The following is an 18,259-nucleotide window of genomic DNA, read 5'->3' on the forward strand; positions in this document are numbered from 1 at the left end:
CTTGAGGATTAGGGAGATAAAGACAAGGGAGATTCTTGACACGAAGTTTGATTTGTTTGACCACATTGGTATGAATATCGGACCAAGGTGGAGGATCCTTCTTGAGTCTATCATGAAGGGGTTTGATTATGGTACTGAGTTGAGGACAGAAGTCCGCAACATAATTGAGACAACCCAGGAATCTTTGTAGTTGGGTTTTGTCAATGATTTGATCAGGGAATTTATCCGTGAACTCGATGGCTCTATTGATAGGAATGATGGTTCCTTGGTGGATGTTGTGACCAAGGAATCTGATTTTGGTTTGGAATAAACTGACCTTTGTCTTGGATACAGCCAAGCCATTCCTTTTGATTACAGAGATGAACGTATTGAGATGTTTGAAATGTTGATCTAAAGTTTGGGAAAAGATTAGAACATCGTCAATGTAGACAATAGTGAATTTGGAATAAGGATTGAAGATTTCGTTCATAATCCTTTGGAATTCAGATGGGGCGTTCTTCAGCCCAAAAGGCATAACGTTCCACTCATACTGCCCAAAAGGAACAGTAAAAGCAGTTTTATACCTATCCTTCTCTTGCAATTGGATTTGCCAGAATCCAGATTTCATGTCGAATTTTGAAAAGACCTTAGCATCATGCAGTCTGGCTAAGAGATCTTTCTTGTTGGGGATAAGATATCTAATCCAACAAAGGGCTTGATTGAGAGGTTTGTAGTTAATAACCAGCCTAGGGGTTCCCCGTTCTATCTCAGCTTGTTTGTTGACATAGAAGGCTGCACAGGACCAAGGGCTCTTACTCCTGCGAATAAGTTTCTTTTCAAGGAGATCATTGATTTCCTTTTGGCAGAAATGAAGAAGTTCTTCATTCATTTGAATAGGCCTAGCATTGGTTGGAATCTGTTTGTCTGAAAAATCTTTTTCATAAGGAAGTTCCACCATATGGCTCTTCCTTTCCCAAAAAGCGTTGGGTAGATCAGAACAGATGCTGGATTGAATATTTTCCAAAATATTCTCAATCCTTGATTTAACAGAAGTTTTTGCAATTGATCCTCAATGGTTCTGTAAGAGATTTCTTCCGTGAGGAAGTTGATCTGCTTCTCCTTGTAGGATATGACGTTCAAAGTCTTATCTATGGGAGGTTCAGAGAATTTGAACAAGATAGGCTGTCCAAGATGCTGAACAGTGATGCCGTTTTCGTCAGTATTATAGGGGAAGAGCTTCTTAATGAAAGGGGTCCCTATAATGATTTTTTGACTCAAATTTCTGACTAACAGAAATGGAGTTTCGATTTCAAGACTACCATTTTTGATGATAGCTGAGGGGATTTTATACTTGATCTTTAGTCTAGATCCTTCAGCAGCGCTGAGCTTCTCAGTAGTTTTCTCAAAATATCTGGTGGGAATGAGTCCCTCCGAGATACAACTGGAATCTGCCCCTGTGTCAAAGAGGGCAGGGATTTCGAGAATAAAATCTCCTATGAGGATTTTGACATGGATGAAGAATTTCTGAATGGTGACCTGGTTAATATTTTCCAGAAAGTCTTCGCAATTGTTGTTAGGAGCAGGATTGGAATCAGGTACAGAAGAATCATCTTCCTCATAATTTCTAGTCAGTTTTTCCAAGATAAGCTGCTGACTATTTTGGATTTGTTTGAGACTTTTAACCTCAGTCTTGAGGGAATTGACTTCAGATTGAAGGTCTTGAATAGTGACGGGTTTGACCGTAGATTTCTCAAGACGCTTGAAAGTATCTCTAAGATTGAATTTATTGGTGGTTATAAGACTTTTGGGAGGCCTATCTTCAAGAGTAGATCTGAGGCGTTCCAAATAGATTTTCTTTTCCTCAGGATCAGGGATAGAATTAATGGCCCTGAAGAGAAGATCTTGTTCATTGGTCAAAGTGTTGATGGACAAGGTATTGACGGAAGATGATGATTGAGAATCATCATTCTGAATTTGATTTAGGTCTTCAGAGACCTCAGAATCCGAAGGATTAGATTCTTCTTCATCAGAAGTTTGAATGAGGAGATTGTTGATCTTGTCCTCGATCTCAGGTTCAAGATGAAGCTCAGAGATTCTCCTTTTGAGTCTGCAATACCTGCTAATATGGCCCGGCTTGCCGCAGTTGTAGCAGGTAAGTCTATATTGGCCATACTACAGACATGTTATTAAGTTCTGAATATTTTTAATGTCCTTGTTTAGTTTCTTTTTGTGGTGGCTTAAGTCTGATCCAGATCTATACTGCTCAACTATTAAGAACAATACAGAACATAACTTATATTTCTAATTTATTTATCTGTTTCTATAGAACCAGGTGATGGCGATGATACTTACGGGTGAGGAAGATCTATCTTTCTTGATGCTTCGCTCTTTCTCTTCTAAGCTTTCTTTCAGATCTTCCCAACCCTCTTCTTCTTCTATCGATCATCCTCATCAATCCAATCAATTATCCAAATCTGTCTTCAAAGAAGAAATTCATTTTGAAGATATCAATCAAGATCTTGACAACTGGGAAATTCCAAAAATTTCTCATGCTGAGATCTACAAACCAAACGGATCCTTTTTCAAACGATCAGATTTCATTATCAAAACCGTTGAGCAAACCTACAAGCTCAGATCTGATGATGAAGAAATCCATCTGCTTTCCGAGAAAAGCATCAAAGAACATATCAGCAAGAACTTCAACTATCTTCATATAGGTAGTGTTCAAGTTGGTCTTAAACCCCTAACCAGGAAATCTCTTGACATCGCTGTACTCCTTTGTCTTAGGGATATTAGACATAATCAATTCCATGACTCCCTCTTAGGAACGGTTGAAACCAGCCTGAGTAATGGACCAATCTTTTTCAATTGCTTTCCAGATCTAACTGTCAGTATGGAAGACAAAAACATCCTTGACGTTCTCTTCCTAAATATCAAGCTTCACGGCCTTGATATGAAAGAAGATTCCATACCAATCTCTTTGATCTACAGGGTTCAATACAAGGTAATGAACTCTATCAAATCTTATTTTTTGCGAACCAATTGTGAGAAATCTGGAGAAACTACTCTTTTCCTTACAGATTATGATAAGGCAAACGTTATTGTTCCCAAAACCATCCAATGGAGTGATATCACCCTTCCAGAGAAATGGTCTTTGGAAAAGGCTACTCCAGCCCAACCTGTTGAAAATCCTGAGTTTCGTGAAATTGTCCAACACCAATCTGGCCAAGTAGATCTCATCTTTGATAGAAGAAATTCTTTCTCCATCCCTAGATCTATTAGGACATCCTCTGATTTCCAATCTGCCATGTCCAGAAGATCTTTTTCTATGACTAGAAGGAACCAACCTGAGTCTAGCGCTCGACCTTCCCTCTCTCATGACGGATCTACTATCCATTTGGCTGGATATGTCAATACCACTCCTGTCAAGACTACCTATGACAAGGGTGATGAAGAACATCAATCCACCTTATCTCCAACGTATTCTTCTCTAGAAACCCCTGGAGAAACTTCTGATTTTATTGGAGCAATCACTATTGAATTCGTCATCGACAAAGGAAGTATCAAGGCAGATTTCTACTCTGACCGATGGACTCAACAAAGAAAATGGTTCTTTGCAAAGTATCAGGGTGAAAAGAGAAAGAAGATCCAAGAAAAATTCTATGGGTTCCTTGAGAAAACCCAGCAAAACATCTTCTTTTTTGAATGGTTTCAAGATTATGCCAGCAAGAATTGGAAATCTTACCCCTTCCAAATTGACATGGTTAAATGGCAGCATAAGGATGGAAAAGAAACCCTTTCTAACCTGCCACCTAAAACTCCTTTCCTTCTTAAAGGAGCCCAATCTACACCTGTCCTAGCGTCTCCCTTCAAGACTAGGAAAGAAGAAGGTGATGTCACTGGTAAAGATATCAAAGACCTTATGGAACAATCCAACTATACCAATAAGTATCTTCAAATTCTTGGAGAATCCCAATCGCAGGATTCCTCTTCCAGGAAAGGTAAAGAAAAGGTCAAGATCGAACCTTCCTCTTCTAATCTTGATATCCCTAAAGGATGTCAACTTGAGAAACCTCTTTTGAAACCTTTTCAGATCAGTAGCCGTTCCAGACACTCGGCTCAAACTCTTCGGGCTAAAAAGGAATCTGACAATGAGCTCCTCCAAAAGGTGGTAGAGCAACTTCAGCTTCTCAAACAAGTTATTCCTGAGACTCCGGAACCTCCTGAGACTCCGGAACCTACTCCGGAAGCAGTTTCTAATCCCACTATTACTGCTCCTCCTCCTCCAAAAACTCGTACTTCTACTCGTAAAACCTCTACTTCTTTAAAAAATATTGAAGATGGTAAGGTTGAGTCTGATTCTGATATTCAATCTATGAAGTCTGACATTCAATCTATCAAAAGTATTCCGGTCAATACTGTCATTCACAATTCTAAAAATCAGTGGAGAAAAGAAACCAAGCTCTACTATCCTAGAGCTACTGCTCCTGATCTTCTTTTAGAAGAATCTTCAAACTTCAAAAGCTTCAGTGCCAACAATGTCTATGAATGGAATATTGATGGTGAAAACGAGTATGGCATCACCAAAATCCTCCAAAATATGACTATGGTAGCCACTGCCTATGTTACCGCCAACAATTGTCCTGAATCTCTTATCGTTGAAGTCTTGGTTGCTGGTTTCTGTGGCCAGCTCAAAGGTTGGTGGGATAATTATCTCACTCAAGACGAGAAGGATCAGATCTTGACCGCTGTCAAGACTGATGAAGAAGGTAATCCTATCATGGAAGATGGCAAATTCATCTCTGATGCTGTCAACTCCTTAATCTTTACCATAGCCCAACATTTTGTTGGAGATCCTTCCCTCATCAAGGACAGATCTGGTGATCTTTTGTCCAATCTTAAGTGCAAATCTTTGGGTGATTTCAGATGGTATAAGGATACCTTCCTAACCAGGGTTTACACCCGTGAAGACAGCCAACAAGCCTTCTGGAAAGAGAAATTCCTGGCCGGTCTTCCTAAATCTTTTGGCGACAAAGTTCGTGAGAAACTTAGAAGCCAAAATCCGGGGGGAGAAATCCCATATCACACCCTTAGTTATGGACAGCTCATAGCTATCATTCAAAGAGTTGCTCTCAAAATTTGTCAGGATGACAAAATCCAACAGCAACTCACTAAGGAGAAGTCTCAGAATCGCAGGGATTAGGGTACTTTCTGCGAACAATTCGGAATTCAAGGTTGTCCCAAGAAACCTAAACCCAGAAAGCAAGATCCTCCTCCCAAACAACAATGGAGAAAGAGATCTAGCAGGAATGATCATAGGAAACCCAAGCCTAGATCAAAACCCCAATCTTCGCAAATTCCAAAGAACCCTTCTGAGACTAGACCCTCTCAAGGAAAAGATGTTACCTGCTACAACTGCGGCAAGCCGGGCCATATTAGCAGGTATTGCAGACTCAAAAGGAGAATCTCTGAGCTTCATCTTGAACCTGAGATCGAGGACAAGATCAACAATCTCCTCATTCAAACTTCTGATGAAGAAGAATCTAATCCTTCGGATTCTGAGGTCTCTGAAGACCTAAATCAAATTCAGAATGATGATTCTCAATCATCATCTTCCGTCAATACATTGTCCATCAACACTTTGACCAATGAACAAGATCTTCTCTTCAGGGCCATTAATTCTATCCCTGATCCTGAGGAAAAGAAAATCTATTTGGAACGCCTCAGATCTACTCTTGAAGATAGGCCTCCCAAAAGTCCTATAACCACCAATAAATTCAATCTTAGAGATACTTTCAAGCGTCTTGAGAAATCTACGGTCAAACCCGTCACTATTCAAGACCTTCAATCTGAAGTCAATTCCCTCAAGACTGAGGTTAAAAGTCTCAAACAAATCCAAAATAGTCAGCAGCTTATGAAGGTATGAAAAAACGGTAGAAAGGGGGGGTTTGAATAACGTTTTCAGTATAAAACTTCCACCTTAAAGATTTTGACAAATCTTTCGAGAACTTAAGTGCTAAAGATAAGAGATAGAAAAGCACACAAGGATTTTATCCTGGTTCACTTGATAAATCACTCAAGCTACTCCAGTCCACCCGTTAAGGTGATTTCTTCCTTCTTAGAATGAAGGCAATCCACTAATCAGGTAAGAGTTACAACTGCACTTGAAACCTACAAGTGACTAACAATTACACTGACTTAGCTCACACTAAGATTCACTCTCTTAGTCTTCTCTAGGATCCGATCAACCTTGATCTCCTAAAGGAACTAAACAAACTGTTTATCAAAGAATTGTTTACAAGAGATTTGCTTCTAAAAAGCTAATAGTAAACTCAATGAATTTCAGATGAAAGAAAGCTTAGAAGAATTTAAGTTTGTCTTGCGCGTATGTGAATGCTTCTAGCCGCTTCTTTCAGTCTTCAGCCTCTTTATATACTCCAAGGATTAGGGTTGAGCGTTGCATGGGAAATGCTACCGTTGGAGGGCAGTTCTGGAAAATCCAGCTTCTGCTGTGTCTGAGACTGTTAGGTAGGTCGTCAGGAAGGTACAGTTGCTTTTGTACTTGGATAGCGACTTGACCTTTAAACCTAGGAGACTTCTGATCAGGGGATGCTTCATATAGGAACTTGTGAAGCCGGTTGATCAGAGTCAGAGGGAAAGCCCAGATCCTCTGACCATTGTTTCTTCTGATTCTGAACTCAGAGGGAAGAACATGGTCTTCAGAGTATCTTGCTTCTGGACATCAGAGTTTCCACTATTCAGCTTCTGGATCTTCAGAGTCTTCTACACCATCAGAATGTCTGAGCCTTCAGTGTTTCTTGGTTATCAGACTTTCTGGATCTTCAGAGCTTCAAGTGACTGAGTCCACATCAGAGTTTGTATAACTTCAGAACTTCTGAAGCTTTTCCACTGTTCATACTGAACATGGTGAATGCGAAAGCGTTGCTTGGGTTGCTCTTTATACACAGTGCTTCTGATTTGTGTGAGATTGAGTTGAGGTCAGAGCCTGTAAATAGCACACTCAGAAAAACACGTTAGATTACCACAATTGTTCATATCAAAAGGTTAACTTGTAATCATCAAAACATAGAGTTGTACTACTAGATCAAAACTTGATCTTACAGCTTATCTTGGAAAAACTGACTAGAAATTATGAGGAAGATGATTCTTCTGTACCTGATTCCAATCCTGCTCCTAACAACAATTGCGAAGATTTTCTGGAAAATATTAACTAGGTCACCATTCAGAAATTCTTCATCCATGTCAAAATCCTCATAGGAGATTTTATTCTCGAAATCCCTGCCCTCTTTGACACAGGGGCAGATTCCAGTTGTATCTCGGAGGGACTCATTCCCACCAGATATTTTGAGAAAACTACTGAGAAGCTCAGCGCTGCTGAAGGATCTAGACTAAAGATCAAGTATAAAATCCCCTCAGCTATCATCAAAAATGGTAGTCTTGAAATCGAAACTCCATTTCTGTTAGTCAGAAATTTGAGTCAAAAAATCATTATAGGGACCCCTTTCATTAAGAAGCTCTTCCCCTATAATACTGACGAAAACGGCATCACTGTTCAGCATCTTGGACAGCCTATCTTGTTCAAATTCTCTGAACCTCCCATAGATAAGACTTTGAACGTCATATCCTACAAGGAGAAGCAGATCAACTTCCTCAGGGAAGAAATCTCTTACAGAACCATTGAGGATCAATTGCAACAACCTTCTGTTAAATCAAGGATTGAGAATATTTTGGAAAATATTCAATCCAGCATCTGTTCTGATCTACCCAACGCTTTTTGGGAAAGGAGCAGCCATATGGTGGAACTTCCTTATGAAAAAGATTTTTCAGACAAACAGATTCCAACCAAGGCTAGGCCTATTCAAATGAATGAAGAACTTCTTCATTTCTGCCAAAAGGAAATCAATGATCTCCTTGAAAAGAAACTTATTCGCAGGAGTAAGAGCCCTTGGTCCTGTGCAGCCTTCTATGTCAACAAACAAGCTGAGATAGAACGGGGAACCCCTAGGCTGGTTATTAACTACAAACCTCTCAATCAAGCCCTTTGTTGGATTAGATATCCTATCCCCAACAAGAAAGATCTCTTAGCCAGACTGCATGATGCTAAGGTCTTTTCAAAATTCGACATGAAATCTGGATTCTGGCAAATCCAATTGCAAGAGAAGGATAGGTATAAAACTGCTTTTACTGTTCCTTTTGGGCAGTATGAGTGGAACGTTATGCCTTTTGGGCTAAAGAACGCCCCATCTGAATTCCAAAGGATTATGAACGAAATCTTCAATCCTTATTCCAAATTCACTATTGTCTACATTGACGATGTTCTAATCTTTTCCCAAACTTTAGATCAACATTTCAAACATCTCAATACGTTCATCTCTGTAATCAAAAGGAATGGCTTGGCTGTATCCAAGACAAAGGTCAGTTTGTTCCAAACCAAAATCAGATTCCTTGGTCACAACATCCACCAAGGAACCATCATTCCTATCAATAGAGCCATCGAGTTCACGGATAAATTCCCTGATCAAATCATTGACAAAACCCAACTACAAAGATTCCTGGGTTGTCTCAATTATGTTGCGGACTTCTGTCCTCAACTCAGTACCATAATCAAACCCCTTCATGATAGACTCAAGAAGGATCCTCCACCTTGGTCCGATATTCATACCAATGTGGTCAAACAAATCAAACTTCGTGTCAAGAATCTCCCTTGTCTTTATCTCCCTAATCCTCAAGCTTTCAAAATTATTGAAACTGATGCCTCTGATATTGGCTTTGGTGGTATTTTGAAACAAAAGGTTTTTGACAAGGAACAAATTATTGCTTTTACTTCAAAACATTGGAATCCTGCTCAGCAGAATTATTCTACTGTCAAAAAAGAAGTTTTAGCAATCGTTTTATCTATTTCAAAATTTCAATCTGATTAGATTAATCAAAAATTCTTAGTCCGTGTGGACTGCAAATCTGCGAAAGAAATCTTACAAAAAGATGTCAAAAACTTAGCTTCAAAACATATCTTTGCTAGATGGCAAGCTATTTTAAGCGTTTTTGACTTCGATATTGAATATATAAAAGGATCTAACAATTCTCTCCCTGATTTTCTTACTCGTGAATATTTGCAGGGAAGAACCTAACATGGCCTCCAGAGGCCCCTCCTCACGAGGAAGAGGCAAAAGCAGAGAAAGGAATAAAGGTATTGTAATCTCTGATCCTTTAATCTTATCTGAGCCCACTGCTCACCAATCTGGACCCACTGTCCAAAAAATTGAGCCCACTGCTCAGACCCAATCTTCCCAACCAAAACAAACTAAAGCAGATTATGCTTTATCCATCCCAACACTCCTTGCCTTCAAACAAGCAGGCTTAGATGAAATACCTCAAGGCCTCACCAAACTTCCAAATAAATCTTGGGCCAGCATCGCCGACAAAGATGATGACCAAGAAATTCAATCCCTCCAAGCTTTTATTGATAGAACCAGAAGCTTAGCAACTTATGATGGGAAAAAACCTGTTGTTGTTGCCCAACCTAGCCCAGTTGCCCGACCTAGCCCAAATTCAGGTTACTTGAGGATCTAACATATATATATATATATATACCCCTTATACTTTACTTGTTGTATCGTATTCTCTATACTGTATTCCGTAAGTTGACCCTTGCACGTGCTACCTGTGTTTGGGGGGCTATGTATGCCCTTTTTGTCAGATGCCGTTGACGGATTGTTTCGTGATGCTTCATCGTACGGGGGAGACCCGGAGCGAAATGACTACTACTGAGCCTTCGACGTGGACCCGGACTGAATGCATGATTAGATGAGGGTCGATGATGGAAGCATAGGGTATGGGTGCTTAGAGCCTACTAAGGTTGGATGTTAGTGTCATAGCTCTGATTGTCATTTCTCATTTTGGGGCAGGGTAGGTCCCCGACTATTAGCTTTTGTGTGGTGCTCTTCCATGAGGATCACAGGGAGTTGTCGGACGTAGAAAGTCTTTTGGAGGCCGTTCTGGGCCGACTTACCTTCTTGGAGAACTGTATTTCTAAATCTTATGACTTTACCTATGGGTCGCATTTGTTTGCCGTTGGGCAATACTTTTAGTTACTTGGTGTTACTTTCCGTCACTTGAGGACACTCGTGACGATGTTTTCAGTTGCAGCGAGGGCTGTACCTTTATCGTATGTTAGTCGCTGTTAATCGCGATTGGGTTGAGTCTTTGTTTCGACAAGTCTATTTATATTTAATCAAAATGAAAAAAAATACCTGCTTTTCCGCTTCATTTTATTTTTAGTTACTAAAGTGACACCCGAAAATCGGGGTGTTACAGAATGTGCTCTAGAAGATAAACAACGCAGGTTTGATGGCTAATTTTTTTCAAGCTTTTTGGGAATGATTGCAACATTGTTGTCATTTGTTTTATGGTTTTTGAGTTGTGGTGGTGGAGTGGGTGGACAGTTGGGGAGGAAGGTGGGAGGAAGAGAGGGTGATGGTGGTGGGGAGAGGTTGAGGAAGATGGGGGAGATAAAAAAATTTTTTCAACCATAGGGACTAAATTGAAGATTTAATGTTTCAGTCAAATCTCTTTCCTACGTGGAATTTCCAAGTGGAAAAAAAATGTAACGCCCCGATTTCTCGAGTGTCACACAGTAAACAACTAATCCAATTTTCGCAAATAATTTTCGTCGTTCAATTATTAATCTTGATTTAATGACAAAAATTCAATTATTGCGAAACTTAACCTTTACGAAATAAACATTGCGGAATAATTAAGATATACACTCCTGGAAAAAAAAAATAAAAAAAATAACTCCTTAATAAAAGATAACCGTAATATCTATCAAAAGTACAATAAAACGAAACCTTGGGCGAAAGCCCTACAAGAAATAAATCCTGAAAGCAAGAAAATAAGTAATAGTCTGATACGGTCTCTCAGTCCCACAGAAAGTAAAGTCCTAGTCCAGATCCCGCTCCGGAACATCAGCTTCCGCTTCACGCGCCCTCTTCTTGGACTGTTCCAACTTGATCACACTCTTCCGAGGACCCACCCTGAAGCACTTGGGGTGCCCAGGAACGAGCTGCGCACAGACTTCCGGCTTGGCCTCTGGTGGTGGAGACTCCACTGCCTCCTCCTCCTCGTGCAATCGTGACTCCACTGTCGTGTCCTCCGAAGGGTCTTCCGTCGAGTCCTCCGAAGGGTCTTCTTCTTCCTCGTGCCCATGAAACCTAGCTGGAGGATGCGGAAACATAACTGACCCATCCCTGAGGATCTGACTCTCTATGACCGTCCCTGTTCTATTTCTTCCCAAGAGCACCGCACCGCCGACATAGATCCTCCGAACTCCGGAATTATCGGTCTCCCAGAGCCAGTCTTCCTCTGGCCTATCCAGAACGATCTCCCACCTCGTGATAGACTCCACATCCTTGGAGGTCGGCATCTACCCCCCCCACAAAATAAACACATAAAACAAATAACAGGGTCAGGTCCAACAGAAACAATAATAACAAAATCGACAGTACACAATATAAGTACGTTATATGTCTTTTATGGGAATAAAGTCAGTTAGTCAGTTACTAACGAAATCTCAAATCACACAACCCACCAAACCTTCCTTGGCCAATCACATACATCCACAGATGTACAAATCAGGTGAAGCTGCAATACTTCACAAAATCTCATGGTGACCGCAGTCAACCAAATCACGTGGAGCCGCAATGATCCACAAAAGTCTCACGGTGACCGCAGTCAACCAAAATACGTGGAGCCGCAATGATCCACAAAATTATCCCTTGCGTGCAAGTCCATCGTTCTCATGGACCATAGTCTACACCGACCTATGTTCCATTAATTAAGTTCACTTGCAAGCGAGTTATATCACAACAAGTCTCATTTACTTGGTTTTCTTGGCTCTAATGTCAAACCTAGAGTCTTATTTTTCTCTTTATACAACCACATTCATCGCATAAATATAAAAATAAAGCGATCACAAACACATCGGAAATTACAGCTAGATGAGCGACCCTTTGAACAATTATTCGGATAAATATCATTCTTCACATAAAGGATATCATAAATCACAACTCATGCATATTTAATCATTGCAAAACCATTAAACAAGTCATCATAAGACCTATGCATCGAAACGAAAGAAAAGAATTCTCCGAACCCCCAAAAATAGGGTTCGGCCGAACCTCTCCATGGCCCTTAGGGTTTTGAATTTTTTTTTCCTTTTCTTTCCTTTCAATCACATAAGTCCTATTTCCGCCCCAAGCAACTCAATCAACATGTAAAATTTCCAGAACCAATCACATAATGACTTCATGTTATGACAAGTAATTTTGCATAGCAAAGTTTGCAATCATGCATGTAAAATTATCATGGCATCATAACCTTCACCAAATATAGTAATATAATCAAAGCATAACCTAACATCATGTGGAAAAAGTCCAGCAACAACTCATGTTCAAAAACTTCAAGAAAACCCATCAAGATAACAACACAAATCATGGTAGTACATGGCAAGATGTCCTAGATAACCTACCCAAGTCCTAGGACCAGCCCTTACCTTGATTTGGTGTGAAGAAAATAAGAAATTGGGTGTTGAAGAAAAGTTCAAGGCTGATGTCCAAGTCCCCCTTTCTTTCCTCTTCCTCGTGGTCCCTCTCTCTCTCGTCGCTTTTGTAACACCCCGATTTCCGAGTGTCACTTTAGTAACTCAAAAATAAAATAAAGCGGAAAAGCAGGTATATTTTTTTTTCGATATTTGTTTTAAGTAAATAAAAGACTTGACGAATTAAAGACTCAACCCAATCGCGATTAACAGCGACTAATATACAGTATAAGTACAGCCCTCGCTGCAACTAAAAACATCGTCACGATAGTCCTCAAGTGACGGAAAGTAACATCAAATAACTGAAAGTAGTGCCCGCAGGCAAATAAGTGTGACTCATAAATAGAGTCATAAGTTTTATAAATACAGTCCTCCGAAGAGTAAGTCAGCCCAAAACGGCTTCCAAAAGAAAGACTTCTACGTCCGACAAACTCCCTGTGATCCTCATGGAAGAGAACCACACAAAAAGCTAATAGTCGGGGACCTACCCTGCCCCAAAATAAGAAATGACAGTCAGAGCTATGACAACGACACCCGATGTACTACACCCCTAACATCGACCCTCATCTGATCCTGCATGAAGTCCGGGTCCACATCGAAGGCTCAGTAGTAGTCATTTCGCTCCGGGTCCTCCCCGAACGACGAACCATCTCGAATCGGCTGTTGAACGTCTGGCAGCAGGCCGACCGCCCAAACACAAACATGAACACAAAGCCAAGGCGCGAGGGTCAACTCACAGAATATAATAGATAATACAAGCAACATGTGAAGAATAAGGGGGGTATATATATATATGTTGTATATATACGTATAACTTACGTATTGCCTACCCTAAGGTATATACATAACATTTATCAACATCAAATCATCAAGATATATAACGATGTTTATCATCATCAAATCACAAATAACAATTGGATCTCCAACCCATCAACAAATATAGTTAGGTGCATGGCGTGCCAATGCAATGTCATGCTCAAAATATGATCCGGATAAAATGTCACCATCTCGATGGATGGGACGAGCCAAGCATCTCGCTCCGCTAAAGCATCTCGCTCGTATGAAGCATCTCGCTTCTGTAAAGCATCTCGCTTTTATAAAGCATCTCGCTTTTATGAAGCATCTCGCTCCTGTGAAGCAGCACGCTCCTGTGAAGCATCTCGCTCCAATGAAGCATCTCGCTCCGATGAAGTTCGATCTGAGATCGTCCTTCGGAAAGCAGCACACTTTCCAAGAAATGTATGCATGAATGCAATATGGTTAGCCAAACAACGAAACGTCCTCACCAAGGTACGCGTGTCTAGCTAGAGTACATTGTCTCTACAATACCCTGAGGTAAACAAAGAAGTGCTAGTCGCACTTGGTAACTTTCCTAGTCACTTTGGCTCACCGTCTCGATGGCCAACCAAACTGCTCCACGAGCAAAAGAATGCATCTCGCACTCAGTGACCTTTCAAGTTACCCTGGCTCACCATCTCGATGGCCAAACAACTGATCAACGATTAGAGAGAATGCTGCTCGCATTCAGTGACTGTCCCAGTCACAACGCTAGGATCGCTGACACTTCCCGTTTTCAAACTTATTTCAGATCCTAAGTCTTTTCCAAGAAATTGTTATTACTATTTGAATACGTTCTATCTTTGGTTAATGCATTATGAATTTCATTTATGAAGTCAAGTTTCGTTTCTCTTTGTTCCAAAACTCTATAAGTAAAAAGATCCCAATAAACCTAAGTAATTCCCCGGGAAGGTCTCGATCCTAAAATGACTATGGCTTAGACCTCCGGTCAAAGCCTGCCTAACATTTCCCAAACCTCGTCATTAGCATGGCATAACATCACGTTTTCCCACACTCCGAAATCATATAATCATGTACTATCTCAAATCAGTACAATTCAATAGAGCATATGCAAAACATCATAAACTCAGCAGAAATAATGGCATATAGCTCAGTTCAATAACAATATCAATATAATATCCAACATTCAAGCAATATTCAAGTCGAATTCATCGACGCCTATAAAGCAATAGCTAGTAAGTAAGTTGCCCTCACCTCGAGTTGTTCCAGTCTCGCGGTGTAGGTCTCCCTCACAAGCTTGTTCAATCAATCCCAAAGTTTCCACAATTGAACCTTTGAGCAAACAAAGCAATAATGAATTAACACAAGTCGATACAGTCGAAACAATCCTAACTAATGTTCGACAAAGCTCAAGAAGCTTCAGAGTACAACATTTAGGCACGAATGGAAGGGCTTCCCCCGAATGGATGAGTTTTGACTCGATTCAAGTTTTGTACAAAAACACTTTATTCGCTAAAACGTGCATAACTCGAGCTACAAAACTCGGAATGACACGAAACCGGCGCCAAAATTTCGACAATTGAAAGAGCTACACAATGGCTCAGGTCATAGAGGCCCAAAAATTATTTTTGGACACGGTACCCAAGCAAATAGGTTTCGGCCACTATGGAAAATAGGGTTTTCGAACTTTTTCTTCGATCTAAATCAATTCCTAGGTATTCTTAGGCGATATCTAGGCCAGGGAAACTCTCAGAAAAATTATCGGGTCGAAAACTGTCGCAGGGGTATTTTGGTCAATATTTTTAGCTCAGAAACTCAAAATCAGAATTTCGAAAAACAAATTAGATGGGGTCGATCCTAACGACATTTATAACAACTAATCCTACTGAAGCTAAGCTCAGTCGAGAGTTTTTGATCAAAAAAGCGGAACCTCAGCATAAAAATGGGTTTTTGAGCAGAATTGAAACTCGGCGGCAATTCGGCGAGATTCAGCAGAAAACAACCGGATATTCATGCTCTAGAGCACGTAGGCAATGAGTTTAGACACTGAAATCAACTTATTTGGACAGTTTTACAAAAAGCTCAAAACTTTGAGCACAGAAAGACATAGAGAAAAGCGACAGAATTTACGATCAGAGGTAGGGAAAAGCATCAGTACCTCGAGGTCTACGCGTAGCAACGAACGGAACGACGATCGGTCAAGAATTGGAAAAATCACTTTTCCTCCTTTTTCCTCTCCAATGCCTCTCCAATGCCTCGGCCGTGTGTGTGTGTTGTGAAGCTTTTGTTTTTTTTTTTCATTTTTCAAAGTATATATAGGAAATTGAAAACGTGAGAAAATGATTATTTCGCGATTCCGATTTTTCCTACTGATTCCTACGTATTTTAGACATGATATTCTTCCCGCTGAATCTTCTAATTCTCCAAAGAAATATCAGTATGATTTTTGGTTTTCGAGGCTTGTTTTTAATGTTTACCGGCTTAAAAATGCTTTTATGCACTTTATGCTTTTGACCTCGGATGCAGAAACTTCCTTCTGAAGAAAGATTCGGAACGTCGATTAGAGAGGGCGTACGCGAATGAAATCTTTATTTGAAGCTCCGAATAGAAAAAGTCTTCATCGTCCGTTGATTTTAGGGTTTCTGAACTATCAGGGTTTCGGTTTCGGCAAACTTCCGAGTGTTGGAAATTGACGTTCGTACATTCCAGGGTTTCGTATCGAAACGCTTGTCATGGAAATGAATAAGAGAAATTCTGACATTCCTCTGAATATTTTTTTTTTGAATTAGTTCCTATAGTGCTTTAAGGGTAAATTAATTGTTTACTAACGTTCTTGACCTAGGTTTAAGCGAATACTAATCGTGTTATAACTTTTATCGACTTTGATACAATCCTTAGCTTTTTCCTGAACTTTCTCCTTCACAAATTTATCCCATTCAATAAGCACTTGTTCAGGTTTTCCTTCACGTTACATCAAATTAATCGTGAAAAGAAATTTCATTCGATTTATTCCAAACTTAAAAACTTGGGTCTCACAGCTTTCTCCCTCTTTCTGTTTTTACGTGACAAGAGGTGTGGGTGCAACTCAACTTCTGATTGTGAAAGAAATAAGGGTTTTCCCCCCTTGACTATATCCCCATGCAAATCCAACATTTGGGTAGGGTTTTGCTTTTCCCTTTTTAAGCCCAAATCACATAAACCTTTGACCCACTACTTAAAACCCTAATCAGGTCTGAACCTAATTATAACCCAAATATTTTTAATAAAAAAACCCAATCAAATTCGAAATTAAACTAGCTGGAAGCAATCAGATTAGTGAAGCTTGGGAGGAAGTTCATAGAAGAGCTGAGTGAACAGCCATTGCTAATTTATCCTTTTTTTCCTCAAGCCTGGTAGTGTCACAATTTTCTTGTGGAGACAAGGCAAAAAACCACTTACAGGTTCATTCTTCATCTACATCATTCTTCATCTACATCTACTTGTCTTGTCCTGCAAATTCTTGGATGAAGAGTTGGATAAATCTAAACCAATATCCTACCGGAGAATATGAAAGAGACTTAAACCAAGCCAGGGCATCTCCCTTCAAAGTGGACAAAAACGCCCTACAGATTACTGCTTCTTAGTCGTTACTTTCTTTAACTCTCATTGCATCCATCCGGTCTTCGAAGGCAAGCACTGAAGGTATGAAAAACGGTAGAAAGGGGGGGTTTGAATAACGTTTTCAAGATAAAACTTCCACCTTAAAGATTTTAACAAATCTTTTCGAGAACTAAGTGCTAAAGATGAGAGATAGAAAAGCACACAAGGATTTTATCCTGGTTCACTTGATAAATCACTCAAGCTACTCCAGTCCACCCGTTAAGGTGATTTCTTCCTTCTTAGAATGAAGGCAATCCACTAATCAGGTATGTGTTACAACTGCACTTGAAACCTACAAGTGACTAACAATACACTGACTTAGCTCACACTAAGATTCACTCTCTTAGTCTTCTCTAGGATCCGATCAACCTTGATCTCCTAAAGGAAAACTATACAACTGTATATGAAGTTCTTGTTTACAAAGAAAGTGCTTCTAACAAGCTTATAGTAAACACAATGAAATTCAGGATGAAAGAAAGCTTAGAAGGATTTGGATATTTCTTGCGCGTGTGTAAATGCTTCTAGCCGCTTCTTTCAATCTTCAGTCACTATTTATACTCCAAGGATTAGGGTTGAACGTTGCATGGAAATGCTACCGTTGGAGGGCAGTTCTGGAAATTCCAACTTCTGCTGTGGCTGAGGATGTTAGGTAGGTCGTTCAGGATAGTACATATGCTTTTGTACTTGGAAAGCGACTTGACCTTTAAACCTAGGAGACTTCTGATCAGGGTAATGCTTCATGTTGGAACTTGTGAAGCCAGTTGATCAGAGTCAGAGGGAAAGCACAGATCCTCTGACCGTTGTATCTTCTGATTCTGAACTCAGAGGGAAGTACATGGTCTTCAGAGTTTCTTGCTTCTGGACATCAGAGTTTCCACTATTCAGCTTCTGTATCTTCAGAGTCTTCTACACCATCAGAACATCTGAACCTTCAGTGTTTCTTGGTTATCAGAACTTCTGGATCTTCAGAGCTTCTAGTGACTGAGTCCACATCAGAGTTTGTGTAGCTTCAGAACTTCTGAAGCTTTTCCACTGTTCATATTGAACATGGTCAATGCGAAAGCGTTGCTTGGGTCACTCTTTATGCACAGTGCTTCAGATTTGTGTGGGATTGAATTGAGGTCAGAGCCTGTAAATAGCACACTCAGAAAAACACGTTAGAGTACCATAATTGTTCATATCAAAAGGTTAACTTGTAATCATCAAAACATAGAGTTGTACTACTAG

Source organism: Lotus japonicus, chromosome 4 (genome assembly GCF_012489685.1).
Source record: "Lotus japonicus ecotype B-129 chromosome 4, LjGifu_v1.2".
Classification (NCBI taxonomy): domain Eukaryota; kingdom Viridiplantae; phylum Streptophyta; class Magnoliopsida; order Fabales; family Fabaceae; genus Lotus; species Lotus japonicus.